Raw genomic sequence first — 17,666 nt, 5'->3', positions numbered from 1 at the left:
GATTTAAAAATTTCTTCTGTATTTTTAGGCAAACTTTTTTTCATAATTGTAAAAGGCCATTTTTTTCCAATTTCCAGTGAATGGGAATGAAGTGCAAACCAAACGCTGCTTATGGACAAGATTTCTGGGAAAGAAAAATCAGACTTTTTTGTAATCCTAGGCTACATGCACACGACCGTTGTTTTGGTCCGCATCCGAGCCACAGTTTTTGCGGCTTGGATGTGGACCCATTCACTTCAATAGGGCCGCAAAAGATGCGGACAGCACTCTGCATGCTGTCTGCATCCGTTGCTCCATTTCGTGGTCTGCAAAAAATATATAACCTGTCCTATTCTTGTCCGTTTTGGGACAAGAATAGGCAGTTATAATAATGGCTGTCTGTGCCGTTCCACAAATTGCGGAACGCACACGGACGCCATCCGTGTTTTGCGGATCCGCAATTGGCGGACCACAAAACACACAATGGTCGTGTGCATGTAGCCTTAGACTATACCTTTATAGTATGCTCACATGGCAAAAAAAGATTCCGCAGAACAATCAGAAGCATATGCAGCATCTGAAAACAGGTCTTTTTGGTGGCGTAAACCCCAAATACACTTGAGATAGGCCTCCTATTCCTCAGTAGGTTTACAGTTTTCATGGACTTCAATGGAGAAGGCATTCCTAAGGCCATATGCCACTTCTGAAACATGTTTTTTAAAACAGCTGCATAAAAATACATGCCCATGTGCATTAAAAAGGGAAATGGGAAGCTTTAACAACATTTTGAAGGCTTATTATGCTGTGTAAAACACCTGTTTTACACAAACAAATACATAGCATTTTTTGCCTGTGTGAACAGAGCCCTAAAGGGAAGCTGTCAAGCTGAAGATGCAGTTCAATCTGCAGGCAGTATGTTATAAAGTGGGATGAGCTGAGCTGATTGATTATGTGGTTTTGTGGGAAAACAGTCAGTATAACCTGTAATTTCTAAATCTCTGTCCACTCTAGTTCAGTGGATGATCCTACTCACTAATTGACAGCTATAATTGTATATATGCTCATACAGGGCAGGCGGTCAATTATTGAGTAGGACATTCTATTCTCAATGTCAGTTTTTGAAGTGTAACTAAACTTTGGAATAAACTTTATTAAAACGTATTCTAAATATCATGAAATATAAATTGTTTTATATACGTTTTTGTTTTCCATGAGAAATAGGCACCTGAAGTTGAGTGCCTATAGTGCTTTGAAATCCATACACTTGTGCACCGCTGACATGCCAGTGGCGTACGGTGTACAGATTCTTCTGTAGAGGCAGGAGCACACATCGCTGCACATGCCAATGTCTGCTCTTCTCTGCTAAAGCCTGGCAATAGCAGTAATGAGCTAAGCAGAGCCCCTGCCTGTGCCTACTCCACTAAAACCTTACATAGTCCATCGGGGATGTGCTATGCCAGGCTTTAGCAGAGCAGAGCAGGCACAGGCATCAGCGATGTGTGCTCCTGCGTATACATCGCTCATTGCAGCCCCACAAAAGAATCCATACACAGTTAACATGTCAGTTCCAAAGCTCTATAGATAGGTATATATATACCTAAACGTCAGGTGCCTATTTTTAAAAGTAAATGAAAATGCATATTACAAAAATTCATTTTATGACATTTAGAATAGGTTTTAATAAAGTGTATACAAAAATGTAGATACACTATAAATTGCATTTTTTTTAAACTATATTATCAATTATACATTTTGTTCTCTTCAAGACAACTAGAAAGCGTGCCTACAGAATCAGAGCTCATTCATAACTACCCTTAGATTTAGTGGAATTACAATATTACTTCTCAGCCTGAAATCTCTCTTTTCATATACAGTAAATCTAAAAACAGCATTGGGAAAAATAATTAGCCAACTTGGCCGCAGGCGACATCAGCAGTATGGTGCAAAACCAAGTGCATGCTTGTATGAAAGCTCAGGTAAAGATACCTGCTGTTTAATGGCGCAGGTCTCAATGCAGACAGTTTTTCTAGAGTTAAACAATGACATTGTCTCATGAGTTTAGAATTTAGTTATGCCACATCAATTGCGTCAGCAAGCCCCAGTGATTAGAATAAGCTTGCACGTATAAAGCATAAATTAACCCTGGGAGCACCACATCATTAGCTACCTGACCAATGGACTTAAGGAGGGCAAAGGTGACCCCCTGGGGGTTCCAGATAGGGGTGGACTGGCCATAGCCCCCATCTGCTGAGGACCCTGCTACAAACCACAGTGAAGAACTCGGTCGCCTATAAATGATACATTTCCTCTGTAGCAGCCACAACTAAAGGTCTATAGCTGGACCAACTTCATTTCAAAATGGGGTTCATGACATGTTCATTAAACAGCCACTTTGAAGAGGAAAAACAATAAAGACTCTGAATGAATGTAGGTAAGCAGATATTCAACAAAATGGAATGAACAGAATTTAGGCAGATGACACATGAGCAAAAAAGGTAACAGTTACCGGTAAATCAATATCAAGAGTTCAGTGTTTTGAAGTATAGGCAGCAGTCGGTGGAAAATATCTTGCACATAAGACTTGGTATTTTCCCCCAAATTTCTCTAATTTTCAATCGTTAACACAAGGTTTGCCTCCAAAATAAGGGTGTGGTACACTAACCACCAGAACACTATTTTCATGGGTTTATTAAAACCTTCTCTGAAAAGAATGTTTTCAATATAGTGGCATTAGTACACTTCTCCTCTAACGGTGCAGCGAGCTGCAAGATCCCGAACATTTCAGCACCTTGCTAATTGTGTCATTTACCTCTCTCAATCCTCCACTAGAAAGCTCAGTAAGAGATTCTACAGACCCAGACTTCTACATTAGACGAAAGCTCTTAATACCCCAGTACAATATGAAAAATATATTTTATGATCACCACTAGCTAGTTCATCACTCCCACTGGCAAGGAGGGGTAAAGCAGGTAGAGGATAGAATTGATCACAGTCAGACAAGCTGATCCCACCAGCATGTATATTGACTTCAGAGTGTCTTATTTATGACTGCATCTCTGCTGGGAAGTTGATGTAATATATCATTGTCCTTTACAACACTGAAATGGGTTAAGTAGGAAGCCCGGCAAAGGAATAGCAGATGGGGGTTGCTTGCAGTGTAAATTCTTTTTTAAGAGGTCTTCAAAGAGGGAGGCAAAATGAACAGCATCTGCAGCTCATCTTCCGCCTAGGCCCTTCGCTTCCTTTCCCGAAGGTGCAGCAACACAACTATATCAGGTTGATCTAAGAGGAAATATTCCTCTGCTTCTAAAAGTCTGGTAGATTTGTGGATTCTCCTTCAGAATGGGGTAAGATGGTGTTGAAAAGGAGGTAAATACATAACTATGTATAGTAATAATAATAAGAAAACAAAATGTGCATAGAAAAGCAACAAATTAAATAAAAATGCAATTAACGATTTCCCCATCAAACTGAAAGGAAGTGGAGAGGCATACTTGTATGTGGCAGTAGATGCTAAATGAATGCTGAACAACTTGCCAATGAACATATATTGTCATTAACATTATTAGTAAATCAAGATAACACTAATTAGATGATCCTAATGCCTGCATATTTCAACTGGATGTAAAGGTCTGAGAATCATGTTGGACTCTGGTTCTTCCAATAAGGCACTTCACACCATAACCTTCAGCTGACCTTTCTTCAACAAAACCCCCAACATGAAAATCCAAGCAGGTATCTATTGATTTCAGAGGGAATAGATTTTACAGCTGTCTTCTCTATCAGTCTTGGGGCTCATGCCCACGAACGTATGGGCTCCGTGCCCATGCTGCGGACCGCATGCGGCGGTTCCACAATACACGGGTCACCAGCTGTGTGCATTGCGCATCACGGATGCGGACCCATTCACTTGGGTACGCAAATCCGGTGCGGAAGCACGGATCGGAACCCCACGTAAGCACTACGGAGTGCTTCTGTGGTGTTTCTGGCCGTGCCTCCTCACCGCAAAAAAGGAGTGCATGCACTACTTTTTTGCGGTGCGGACCGTAGGGTGAATGGGTCCGCGATCTGCATGCAGATGCCGCGCGGTCGGTGCCAGTGCATTGCGGACTGCAATTTGCGCTCCGCAGCATGGGTACGGAGCCCTTACGTTCGTGGGCATGAGCCCTTAAAGAGAATGGGGTAAATTGTTAGGTTTGAGCAAAGTGTCACCTTGTTCACATCTTCTACTAGCTGGGATTTATGTATTTAGAACCCTACAATTAATACAGTCAATAAACCTACACCGAAAACCTGCCGATAGACATTAAATCTTTGTTTGGAAATGTACCAACAGAATCCTGCTTTTCTCAAAGTAGCGTCCAACTCCAGTGATTGAGCTAAACATGGAAGTTATTGGAGGCATTAGAGAACAACTGGCCAATAACTAAAGGAAGACTAAACCTAGAAATGAATGGCAATGCAAACAAAGAAAATAGTTGCTCTCACCATTTGTCAGTTTGCAGCACTTTCTGCAGAAGCCTGAAACCCTGCACAGAACACAGGGGCTATTCTCCAAAAGAGCTGAATTACCAAATATAATAAATACATGAATGATGGTCTCTAAATTGCTGTTACTACTGTACAAAAAAAGAATACGATGTCCTGCTGTCATGGCGGGTTACTGGGGTGGTGAGGAAAAACAGGCAATTGACCAGGGACCTCCACCATCCAGTTCCCTGCAGTCACTGATAGACAGCAACATATGGACATCTGAGAGGTGTACCTCCAGCTATATACACTGCTCAAAAAAATAAAGGGAACACTTAAACAACACAATGTAACTCCAAGTCAATCACACTTCTGTGAAATCAAACTGTCCACTTAGGAAGCAACACTGAGTGACAATCAATTTCACATGCTGTTGTGCAAATGGGATAGACAACAGGTGGAAATTATAGGCAATTAGCAAGACACCCCCAATAAAGGAGTGGTTCAGCAGGTGGTGACCACAGACCAATTCTCAGTTCCTATGCTTCCTGGCTGATGTTTTGGTCACTTTTGAATGCTGGCGGTGCTTTCACTCCAGTGGTAGCATGAGACGGAGTCTACAACCCACACAAGTGGCTCAGGTAGTGCACCTTATCCAGGATGGCACATCAATGCGAGCTGTGGCAAGAAGGTTTGCTGTGTCTGTCAGCGTAGTGTCCAGAGCATGGAGGCGCTACCAGGAGACAGGCCAGTACATCAGGAGACGTGGAGGAGGCCGTAGGAGGGCAACAACCCAGTAGCAGGACCGCTAACTCCGCCTTTGTGCAAGGAGGAACAGGAGGAGCACTGCCAGAGCCCTGCAAAATGACCTCCAGCAGGCCACAAATGTGCATGTGTCTGCTCAAACGGTCAGAAACAGACTCCATGAGGGTGATATGAGGGCCCGACGTCCACAGGTGGGGGTTGTGCTTACAGCCCAACACCGTGCAGGACGTTTGGCATTTGCCAGAGAACACCAAGATTGGCAAATTCGCCACTGGCGCCCTGTGCTCTTCACAGATGAAAGCAGGTTCACACTGAGCACATGTGACAGACGTGACAGAGTCTGGAGACGCCGTGGAGAACGTTCTGCTGCCTGCAACATCCTCCAGCATGACCGGTTTGGCATTGGGTCAGTAATGGTGTGGGGTGGCATTTCTTTGGAGGGCCGCACAGCCCTCCATGTGCTCGCCAGAGGTAGCCTGACTGCCATTAGGTACTGAGATGAGATCCTCAGACCCCTTGTGAGACCATATGCTGGTGCGGTTAGCCCTGGGTTCCTCCTAATGCAAGACAATGCTAGACCTCATGTGGCTGGAGTGTGTCAGCAGTTCCTGCAAGACGAAGCCATTGATGCTATGGACTGGCCCGCCCGTTCCCCAGACCTGAATCCAATTGAGCACATCTGGGACATCATGTCTCGCTCTATCCACCAACGTCACGTTGCACCACAGACTGTCCAGGAGTTGGCAGATGCTTTAGTCCAGGTCTGGAAGGAGATCCCTCAGGAGACCGTCCGCCACCTCATCAGGAGCATGCACAGGCGTTGTAGGGAGGTCATACAGGCACGTGGAGGCCACACACACTACTGAGCCTCATTTTGACTTGTTTTAAGGACATTACATCAAAGTTGGATCAGCCTGTAGTGTGTTTTTCCACTTACATTTTGAGTGTGACTCCAAATCCAGACCTCCATGGGTTAAGAAATTTGATTTCCATTTTTTTTTATTTTTGTGTGATTTTGTTGTCCGCACATTCAACTATGTAAAGAACAAAGTATTTCAGAAGAATATTTAATTAATTCAGATCTAGGATGTGTTATTTTTTTGTTCCCTTTATTTTTTTGAGCAGTGTATATTAATATGTGCAGAAGAGCAGATTATACAAGGTTTACACATTATATAGAAGTAGGTTGATGGTTGAACAATCATACACATTTTTTTCCTCATTGCTTATTAAAGTCATTAACCCTTTCAGCCCCGGAGCCGTAACTCTTATTTGTCTGTTCACATAGCCATATGAGGGCTTGATTTCTGCGGGACAAGTTGTACTTTCCAACGCCACCATTTAATATTGCATATGATATAGTGGGAAGTGGGGAAAAAATTCTAAATGGGGTGAAATTGCAAAAAAAAAAAAAAAAAGCAATTCCACCACAGTTTTACAGGTTTTATTTAAGACGATCGATATACGATAAAAGTTACTTTTATTCTATAGGTCAGTACTAATCCAGTGATACCTTATGTATAGTTTGTCTTACGTTTTGATAGTGATCAAAAATTTTTTTTTTATTATGTGTACGGAGCTGTATGGGGGCTCATTTTGTGGGGCGATCTGAACTTTTCACTGATACCATTCTGGGGTGTGTATGACTTTTTATAAAAAAAAATTGTAGAAAATGAAGCAAACAAAAACGGCGAATCTGCCATTTGGATGCTTTTTTCCGTTTTGCTCTTTGCCGTATGGCGAATATATTTTTATACTATGGGCGTTTTCGCACATCGCGACACCCATGATATGTAATTTTTTTAGTTCTTTAATTTTTATTTTGGGAAAAGGGGGGTGATTTTAATAATTTTTTCAAACTTTTTTTTTACACTTTTTTATAGTTCCCATAGGGAACTATAACATGCAATCATTAGATTGCTATTATCATAGACTCCAATGCACTTGCATTGGAATCTATGATGATTTTACTGCTTTTTTATGGAGCCCTATTACAGGCAAGGTGCTCCATAGGAAATACTATGCAGCAGCCTCCTGTCATTCACAAAGACAGGGGCTGCTGCACACACGCTCCGACTCCTCCGATCGCTGACAGTGGAGCCGGAGAATAATCGGAAGCGCGTGCTTTTGGTTTTCAGTGCGCTCAGATGCCGTGGTCAGGATTGACCACGGCATCTGAGGGGTTAAATGTCAGAGATTGGCATTACTGCCGGTTGTAGACAGGAGCCGTGGGTGTCTGCTATAAGAAGCAGATAACCACCCGCGGCTATGGCGCCCGCCATCTTTAAAGACCTGGCCAGCGTCGTACATGTATGGCGCTGGTCATTAAGGGGTTAAAAACTGACCATACATGTTCAATGAGAAGCATGAGACATCAGGAGCATTACAACAGCTCTTTCATGTTGCAACATTCTTTGTAAGGATTGTGCTGGTTGTTAAATTTCATTAAATTAACTTTCTCTACAAGATAAATGCCATTTTCTGAAGTGAGACAAACCCTTTAATTGCTATGGGGGAGCTCCTATCTACGTCATGCACTGGTAACTAGAAGAAATCCAGCGGTTGGGCATGCACATTTATTGCCATATGGAAAAAGGGATGCAGCAGCAGCAGATGTCAGAAACATCTGGCAGCCTTTGAATAGAGGAGCCAACAAAAGATAATGGGGGACAATGAAGTTAGGAACTTATGTACATTAGAGTATTATCAGACCCTGCTAACAACATCAGAGACATCTGACAATTCCCTACTGTCCGGTGTGCATTTTATGGCGCTGCTACTAGGGTGGGGGCCCCACCATCTTTTGCCCGAGGACTTCATCAATCCTGCCTGCTTTGACTAGTAACTCAAAATATGTTTAAAACATAGTGGATGGAAAGCTTTTGATTGTACAGCCTTTAATGTTTTATGAATAGTGCCCGATTTATAATGGTTTTTATAAGCAATTCATGTTATAATAAAGCATTTACAGTAGGTTAAATAAAGAAAACGCCTGCCATACTTGTCGAGTGACCTTTAAACAACAGATCTTGGCATCATTATCTGATTGTACATTTTATAGATGATAAAGCAGTGCTGCCACCTTCGCTCCTGAGTCTCTCGCCCCAACCCCCTCATGTTCCTCCTGTGTTTATGAAGTCTCAGGAAATACCACAGAGCACATTCTCCTCTCCACCAGTAAAAGGAGACCAGACCATGTGACCTATGAGGACCTGCATTTCTCACAAGCACTGAGAGCCTACACCTCCTCCTCCTCCCCCCACTTCAGTGATCAGCAGTTCATACTGTATTCATTTCTTCCCGTGAATCAGAGGCTTAAGCTCATCTTATGTTGACTGGCGTCCAACCCTAAAAGCCCTTTCATGATCTGACTGACTCCCGTCACTCTAGCATTCTTCCGAGAAAACCAATTCAGATCAATATGATATCTGTGTCTCCATTCTCATCTGCAAGAACGTAAATGGGCGTCTGGCATTTCCAAGGTTAAGGTGACATATACTCTACTGATATAATTCAATTCACATCTGTGATGATCAAATGCTGCAGCAGATGCTCACAACTAGCTGGTGAAAATAATCTCAGCTTGTTCCGCAAGTAAAACAGGCCACGCACAATACGCATGGAAAAAACGGAGCCAAACATGAATTATATTCAGCGAATCAAGACTGATATACGTTGGTCAAATCTTAGCTTTATTATTCAGTCTATTGATTCCACATGTCAATTCACCTAACATGCAATATCAGCTCAGGTATCTGTAGTGTAACTGCTGTTACATGCTACAAATATTACTATACATGCTACGAACAGTGATCAGTGAAAAGGGGCTGGGTACAATTAGGAAAACATGGCTGCTTTCTTCCAGAACCTGTCCGGTGTAGCAAAAGGGCTTAGCTCCAATACCACTCACAACCTGTGGACAGATGTGGCACTGTTTTTGTAAGAAGGGATCCATGTGTTTTTCAATATTTGACTACCCCTTTAATGTCTGATAAATATTCAATATGTTATGTCTGACAACTAAATTATCAGCGCATCAATGGCCACTTATTGCCAAGCAAATACAATTATCTACAGATCAGAATTTATATGCTTTGATCAGGACATAATTAAATTTGCTAAATACCAACTGTTCCTACAAGTCATAACAATGAAGGCAACATTTTCTTTCCCAGGTATACGTCATGTAACTTTGTCCATTAGCTTTAGGGTGTTTACAGGAGATGCTCACCTGCATTTCCTAATGCACTTTTTCCCTTCAGGCTATTTAATGCTTCCTTTACGGCTTTCACTTTTCTAAATCCATTCTCCTGAAATAAATTGCAAGACAAATACAATTAAATGATTGTATAATTTTGTGTAGCAATGTTGTACAGAAATTTTACACGATTATATGATCAATACATGTTTAGGGAACATGGAAGAAAATAATGTACAACAGTAAAATCAGAAATAATGCTTTCTACTATAAAGACTCCACAATAATGTAGAAAAATTAAATTTAATTATGCTTATGATCCCCAAAATCACATCAACCTCTATGAAAAATGCGCTCATCAAATTCTAGTACATTGATGGGTTCCATTTTATCAGTATGGATGCATTTACAAATTGCTATACTTCGGAACTGAAGCCAAGTTCGGATCCACGTTTCAAAATGGTTTTCCACTTTAAAAATCAACTACCGAAGTCACACGCCAGAGACGGATCTCTGTACAGTATTATTCCGAAGCTTTGAACTAAGCAACTTTGGATGTAACTGCAGTGTTGCATCCATTCACTTCAGTGGGAGCAGTGCTGTAATAACTCTGTCCACTAAACAATGGATATAGCGGTGTATTTCTGACCCCTGCTTCCAGTGGCGGCGTTAATCCTAAACAGCTGAGTGTGAAACCCCCACCGATCAGATATTGATGGCCCATCCTGAGGATAGGCTACCAATATAAAAAAATACCGAAACTCTTTAAATAGAAGCTTCGGTCTGGAGGCAAGTATTAGGCCTCTTTCACACGGGCGTCGCGTGTGAGGGCCGGACAAGATGCGGGTGTGTTGCGGGAAAATGCACATTTTTCCACGCGTGTGCAAAACCTCGGCATGTTTGGTACCCAGACCCGAACCCAGACTTCTTCCCAGAATATTTTATTATTTTTCCTTATAACATGGTTATAAGGAAAAATAATAGCATTCTTAATACAGAAATGTCCATTGAGGGGTTAAAAATAAATAAATTTAACTCACCCCATTCACTTGATCGCGATCTTCTCTTCTTTCTACTTTCTTCAGGGCCTGGCTAAAGGACCTTTGATGACATCACTGTGCTCATCACATGGTCCATCACCATGTTGATGGACCATGTGATGAGCACAGTGACATCATCAAAGGTCCTTTAGCCAGGTACGCGATCAAGTGGATGGGGTGAGCTAAATTTCTTTATTATTTTTAACCCCTCAATGGACATTTTACTAAGCATTCTGTATTAAGAATGCGATTATTTTCCCTTATAACCATGTTATAAGGGAAAATAATAAAGATCGGGTCCCCATCCTGATAGTCTCCTAGCAACCCTGTGTGAAAATCGCACCGCATCCGCACTTGCTTGCGATTTTCAAGCAGCCCCATTCACTTAAACGTGAAAAACGCACAATATAGAGCTGCGTGAAAGTAATGCGTGAAAATCACTGCTCATGTACACAGCCCCATTAAAGTGAATGGTCCGGATTCAGTGCGGGTGCAACGCGTTCACCTCACGCATTGCACCCGCGTGGAATTCTCACCCGTGTGAAAGGGGCCTTAGGGAACAACAACAACAGGACAATGCCGATAAGTCTGCATAAAAGCCCTGACACTCACTTGCAGGTACTGTCAAAAAAAAAAACTTTCATGGCATACAGTTAATTAATAACATTCTGACTGCACTATGGGGGTACATATAGGTTTACCACACACCAACAGTATGTAGTAAGCTCCCCCAAGTGGTGCCAGAATTTTAACCTTATAGTCAAAATAAATGAGGACTTAAAGTTCAATATCAGAAAAACGAAGCTCCAACCACTATAAAGATAGATTAAAGGGGTCATTCTATGAATATTGTAAAAAAAAAAAAAAAAAAATCAGACATCAGATAGTACATGACAGTCTCTTTCTAACAAAGCTAGAACCAGCCCTGTACCTCACATGGATCCAGAAATCTAGATTTCTATCAGCCTGGTAGCTCATCTTTTCTGATGCAGCTCAGGGAGTGTGCCCATTCTGCTGCAGCTTTGTCCCTAACAACTCAGGAGGCAGTTGAAGGATGAGACTGAGCATGTGCGGCCATCTCAGTGGGCAGGTCAAAGAAATAAGAAAAAGATCAAAGAGCAGGTGGCGCTATAGATGCATTTTTATTGAATAACTCAGTGGCTGTACCCCATTTACTATATGCAATTACAAAAGTACAAAAGTATTCAGATCTAGGTGCTGGTTTGAAAACTGTAGAATACTGTTCATGGGACAATCACTTTAAGAAATGTATCAGCACAGAATTTTGCACCTAAAAGGACATGGTGGTAATAAGGTGGTCATTTACTTTAATACAGCCAGTAATTTGTGAATGACATCCTAACTGCCTCTGTGGTCTACTTGCATATTAAAGGCTGTAACCACTATTAGCAAACAAACTTAGGCACAAATACAGTACTGCTGCAAAGTAAGAATGCTTTCAAACATAGAAGTGTTAAAAGTTTAGTTTTATCAATTAACAAAATACCAAGTGAATAAACAAAAGAGAAATTTAAATCAAATCAATATTGGTCACCACCCTTTGTCTTCACAACAGCATCAGTTCTTCTAGGTACACTTGCACACAGTTTTTGAAGGGACTGGGCAGTGAGGTTGTTCCCGAACTAACCACAGATGATCTATGGGCATAGGCTTACTCAAATCCTTCTCTTCCTCAATAATCAAGTCTCATCAGGCTCTGTGGGGGTCACATGATAATTTCCACAGAAGTGGACAGACGACATGTGTGTATGCCCTGCCCTTACCTTTTTTTTTCCTTTCCACCTATCTGACATTGGTGGCATATACTAGAGATGTACAAGATGGATATGACCCTTTAAATAAGCTAATCAACATATTCCAGATGTTCAAAATATTCACAGTAGAAATTCTCCTGAGTGCTGTGCCCGCTACAGTAGATGATGGGGGCAATGCCTGTCTACCTATGCCATGCTGTGGTAGCTAAAATGGACCATAAGTAAATATATTAAATTCCCATTATAAATGGGGATACTGCTGTAATATATTTACCAGAATAAATTCGATACAGCACTCCCATTCCTAACCATTCTCTGCTTAATAAATAAAGAGCTCCACATTAAGAGCTGGCAAAGTAAAATATTTGCAGACAGTCATGTCAATAGCTCTGTTCTTCTGCTGGTGTAAAAAAAAGGTTCTTCTCTTCTCAAAGCAGAGAATGTCTTTAAGGCAAAACACAAGGTCAGCGAGGATGAGCACTGCCTCCACCCCGTGTGTTCCACTAAAATCCTGGAAAATCATTTCCTAATAAAACATTGCTCCCTAGCACTTTTAACACACGAAAGGCAGCTTTATGTTCTCTTTAGAGAAAGTTGTGGAGGACGCCTGTGAACAGAAGAACATTTCTGAGAGCAGATCCTCTCAAACAATGCCACAATTGTTACACTGGAGGGGTGGAGGGAAGACAAGTCATGAATCTACACCTCAGCAGTGTGCTATCAGTGGGAAGCTAGAGGAGAGCAGTATATCTGCCACAACGAACTGCCAACAGGCCATACAAATGTTTGGTCTCCCCAGCCCCACCAGTTAACCCTTTGCTAAGCCAACTGCTGTACACAAATGTCGGTTTGGTAAACGGTTCATCCGCATCATTCTGGTGATTACAGTGACCACCAATTTGCGGCTCCATCCTTCATAAAGCTGAATCTGTACAGAATTGAACACTGCAGCACTAGTAATTGTGAAGATGCTGTCCTGCAGTCATCAGATTAGCTAATCAGTGGTCTATGAACAGACCGCTAATGTGCTTTTAGAAGGCTCATGGAAGCTGTGTAGCTATGGGGCAAAGTCAAACTGCCATTCAATTTATCCTTTTTAATGATTATTGAAATTATTTAAAATAACTATGAAGAGGAAAGGGGAAAGGGGGGGGGGGGGGAGCTCTGCAGCTAGTCTGCAGGGATGCAGAATTTGTCGTCTTACTCTGCCCCCCTATGTAATGGAAAGCAGGTTTGCCACTGATGTGAGCCGTTATTAGAAATAACAGCCCTGCTGGGTTTGGAATAGCTGTATGGCTTGTACAAGGGTATTTGAAGCAACTAGGACTAATAAAAAGGCTAGAGGGAAACAAAAAATATGAAAAGTGATGGCGAGATGCACTGACCAAGGGAAATGTGAAAAACAATACAAATAAAAATTAGGCAGTATGCAAGCTCCTGAAAAAAGTCAGTCTGATGTACAGACAAACATAAGAGGTGCATGATTTGTCTGGAAGTTTCTTATCACAATCTATGAAGAAGTCAGTCAGGATACTTGACAGCCGTCCATTAGCAAGTCAGCTAATAACAGGTTACCGTAATTTCAAAATTATTTCTGTTGCTTAGAGAGATACAGTATTCCACAGCAGTGCTGTACAGAGATTGTCGCTGCATCTCCCCGTCACGTGGATCAAAACATCCGGCGACATGGGGGAGCAGCCAATACTAGGCCGTGACGGTGACCAGCCGCATTGCAGGTGACGCTAGGGAGGCTGGTCACAGTCGCGGCCTGCTATTGGATGCTCCCCCCCGTTGCCAGATGTTTTGATCCACGCAATGGGAAGATGCAGCTGCGGATGTGCAGGGATCCGGACGGACGCGGGTGGCAGGGAGCAGTTAAGTATGCTCTAGACTCGAGGAGAGAGGTCATTATAGGGACTGGATAACCCCTTTAATCTTCGGGGGGAAAGTCTTTGAACTACTAACTAAAAGCCATTGATCCAAGGCCTACTGTAATTTCAATTAAGCTAACCACATCTAGTACAAGTTCCCCCCCCCCAAAAAAAAAACAAAAAAAAAAACCAATAAATCTAAGGTTTATTGGGCCTGGCATGACCATTGCTCATGGAATGCTGTCAAAGGAATCATAGGGCACTATGAAGTCACAGAACTCTGCAGGCAGCGCTTATGGTGGTGGACATGAATGGCAATGTTTATGAGACACTTTAGCTTTCAATTTCAGGGTTTGACAGTCTATCATGAAGGTAATATGTGAAATCAGTTTTGCTTGAGTTGGCGTAGGTGTACTTTGCACCAAGTTTATCAAAAAGTTGCATATAGTGTACTAAATTTTGTGCATCGTTAAACTTTACCCTTTCTAAATGCTAGCTTGCAACTTATTTTGCCCATTTTAAAAAAAGTTGCAGTGATAAATCTGGAGTCAAAGTAATTAACATAGCTAACCATACCCTCCTTACACAACCACTTTTTAAAACTAGAGTGAGTGTGAAAATGCAAGTGACCTCCAAAAAAAAATACAAAAAAAACACAAAGCCCTATTTTGTGACCTTTTTAAAGCCAGAATTCTGGAATACAGGGCATGAACAATAACCCGCATTATTTCCACATATACAGACAGGAGATGTGTATATCAATAGCTCACAGCTGGTCATGTTTTCTTTAAAGGTGTTGTCCAAGTTATTTTTATTGATGAGTTATCTTCGGACGACTTTGCACAGATTTTTTTTATTGCTCATTTGCTTCCTAAATGCAAATCAAACACCTTTCTAAACAGTCGCCTTTAAAAATGTCTCAGCATTTGTTTCGGTGTGTGTAACTACTTCACCAGGTTGCTGGCGCTACTAGATCTGCTCTGCTTCAGTTCCTGATGGCTATATCTCTCCTGTCCACTACCCTTCTCTCAGTGTTAGACTGACCATACACATTAGATAGCTATTGCCTAGAGCGATTTCTCCAGACAGTCCATACACAGTTGCTCAGCTGAGCATGCATATGTCCCAAACAGGGAGTGGGGATAAAAGTATCTAGCAGTGGCTCAGCTACCTGAGAATAAAAACGATCACAACATAGGTTTCAAGTGCCCAATCCTTATCTCCTCGATATATGCTGGAGGTAGTCAGAAATCCCCCATGCACCGAGATGGTTGGCTGGTCCTAGCACAATCAGCCAGTTTGGCTGACATTTATATGTATAACCATCTTAAGAGATAGCAGCATAGAGGGGGAGAGTGTTGTACATGGCAGATCAAAAGAATCTAAGGAGGGCAGTTCATACAAGCTGCAGATTGGGAGTAAACTCATATGAGTCAGTTTGCAAGGGGGAGACAGGAGCATCCTGGGCACACTAATCCAGCATTTATTAGTGAGAATGACATCCACGTGAGAAAAGTCTAAAACTAGAAACAGACTGCAAACTGAATATCAAGGGGTCTGAAAATGCAAGAAGTAATGATAATTGAAGCTTAAAGCAACTTTTTTCCTCAAAATAGACATGAGGGGGAAAAAATTCCATGTCAATTGCAGGTTTAGCTTTCTATTGCCAATTACAGGTTTAGCTTTATAAATGTTCATATACACATGTCAATATGACAACCACTGTACTATTCTATTATTGTAGCATGCCATTCTAATTGTAGTGTGATAGAATTGATTGCCATACTAATAGTGTAGTGCAGTGGCTGCTATGTTAAAGAAGTTGTGCAGACAATACATATTGATGACCTGTCCCCAGGAGAGGACGCAGACCTAAAATTTGTGTGAATCAGGCCTTTTCCATTAAAGATTATTTATTGCATTTTACCAGTTTAGATTTCACTTTTAATATTTACTGTTCATAAAACTTAGAGCCATGTACTTGGCTGTCTCATATAAGCAACAGAATGGGAGAGTGTACGTATAGCAAAACACAAGCTGATTATATTGTTTTGGCCCCAAGATCTGATCTTGGGGATGAATAAAAAAAATGCAATATTGTTTTACATTTAGTGTGCAATACAATGTATAGACAGTGAGCTTAGTGTAAAAGTGATGCTATGGCTATTTTAAATGGGTAAACTGTAAAGTTCTGACATAGTGCAAATTGAGGCACAAGTCTTTATATGGGGAGATAGAAGCTGCAGGCTGTATTTGATTTGTTCGTGAGGATTGATTGAAGGGGTGTGAGAGTGCTAGATGCATGGCCAGAGAGAAGAATGTTACCGTAGTCTAGGCGGGAGATGACGGGGGCATGCACTAGCATTTTAGTTGACTCAGGAGTGAGGAAGGAGCAAATATGATAGCTATTCTTGAGTTGAAAGCGGTAGGTGGAGGTGAGGTTTTGAATGTGTGGTTTGTAGGATAAAACAGAATCAAATGTTATCCCAAGGCAGACTTGTAGTGGATATGTCTGGTAGGGAGGCTGAGTGGCATGGGGGAAAGATCATGAATTCTGTTTTCTCTATGTTGAGTTTTACGAAGTGGGAGGAAAAGAATGAAGATATAGCTGATAGACAATTCGGGATTTTAGATAGAAGAGACACCTGGGCCAGAGAGGAAGATTTGAGTGTCATCATCATAGAGGTGGTACTGGAATCCATGAGACTCTATGAACTGTCCCAAGCCTAATGTATAAATGGAGAAAAGGAGAGGACTCAGGACAGAGCCTTGAGGGACACCAACAATGGTAGGGCATGATGAGGAGGTGGTGTATGAAAGGGTTTGCAACAGGAGAAGAGTGGTCGATTGTGTCAAAGGCAGAGGACAGGTTGAGAAGGAGGAGTACAGAGTAAATAATGTTTAGTATTGGCAGCTAGCAGATCAAAAAGTGAATGGGATAAGAGGTAGGAGGAGAGTTCGAGATGGACATGTTGTTCAAGATGTTATAATGTGAATGGAAGTAGATGATGGTAAATTGGGTTGTGTGTGAAGAGCACTGAGTAGTTGTTCAGATTGTTGTTTGAAGTTTTTTTTTAGAATTTTATATTTGAAATATGAGGCAAAGTCTTTGGCTGAGATGAGCAGTTTAGGAGGGGGCACTGGGGGATGGGGTACAGAGTTAAAGATATTAAATAATTGTTTGGGGCTGCAGGTAAAAGACAATATGAGGGTAGAGAAGTAGTCCTGTTTAGAAGAGGCGAGTACATGGACAACCCAATGTATGTACAAGATATATGTCTATCGATCCACAGCAATATGGATAAGAATATGTAAACATACTGTTGTCTTAGATCATATCTTTGTGTAATATACCATTACAAAAATTCAGCTACAGAGTACAGGGCACGGTGAGTCAGGATTATCAAAAGTAGTGCAAGGGAAAAATGAAGTAGATGCCTATAACAACCAATTAAATTTCTCTAATTTTTAAATTTCCCTTCAAAAAAACGAATGCAGCAATCTTATTGATATTTATTTGTATGTTTTTGCCATGAGTGCATATGCTAAAACTCAAAATATCACTAGC

General features: G+C 41.5%; 1 protein-coding gene across 7 annotated transcripts in view; it reads right to left on the bottom strand.

The window, feature by feature from the left end:
• Positions 1–17,666, bottom strand: part of ZMIZ1 (zinc finger MIZ-type containing 1) — a 356,469-nt gene that overhangs the window by 127,036 nt on the left and 211,767 nt on the right. For 5 of the 7 annotated variants that reach the window (XM_040438858.1, XM_040438865.1, XM_040438864.1 and 2 more), the window contains one exon: positions 9,446–9,524. The exons of the other annotated variants lie outside the window; for them this stretch is intronic. The gene's annotated coding sequence lies outside the window, so the exon portion shown is untranslated. The remainder of the gene's footprint in view (positions 1–9,445; positions 9,525–17,666) is intronic. 7 annotated transcript variants of the gene reach the window in all.

The sequence above is a fragment of the Bufo bufo genome, chromosome 6 (genome assembly GCF_905171765.1).
Source record: "Bufo bufo chromosome 6, aBufBuf1.1, whole genome shotgun sequence".
NCBI lineage: Eukaryota > Metazoa > Chordata > Amphibia > Anura > Bufonidae > Bufo > Bufo bufo.
Note: the sequence above shows the minus strand (reverse complement) of the source record. Positions and strands in the feature narration are given on the sequence as shown.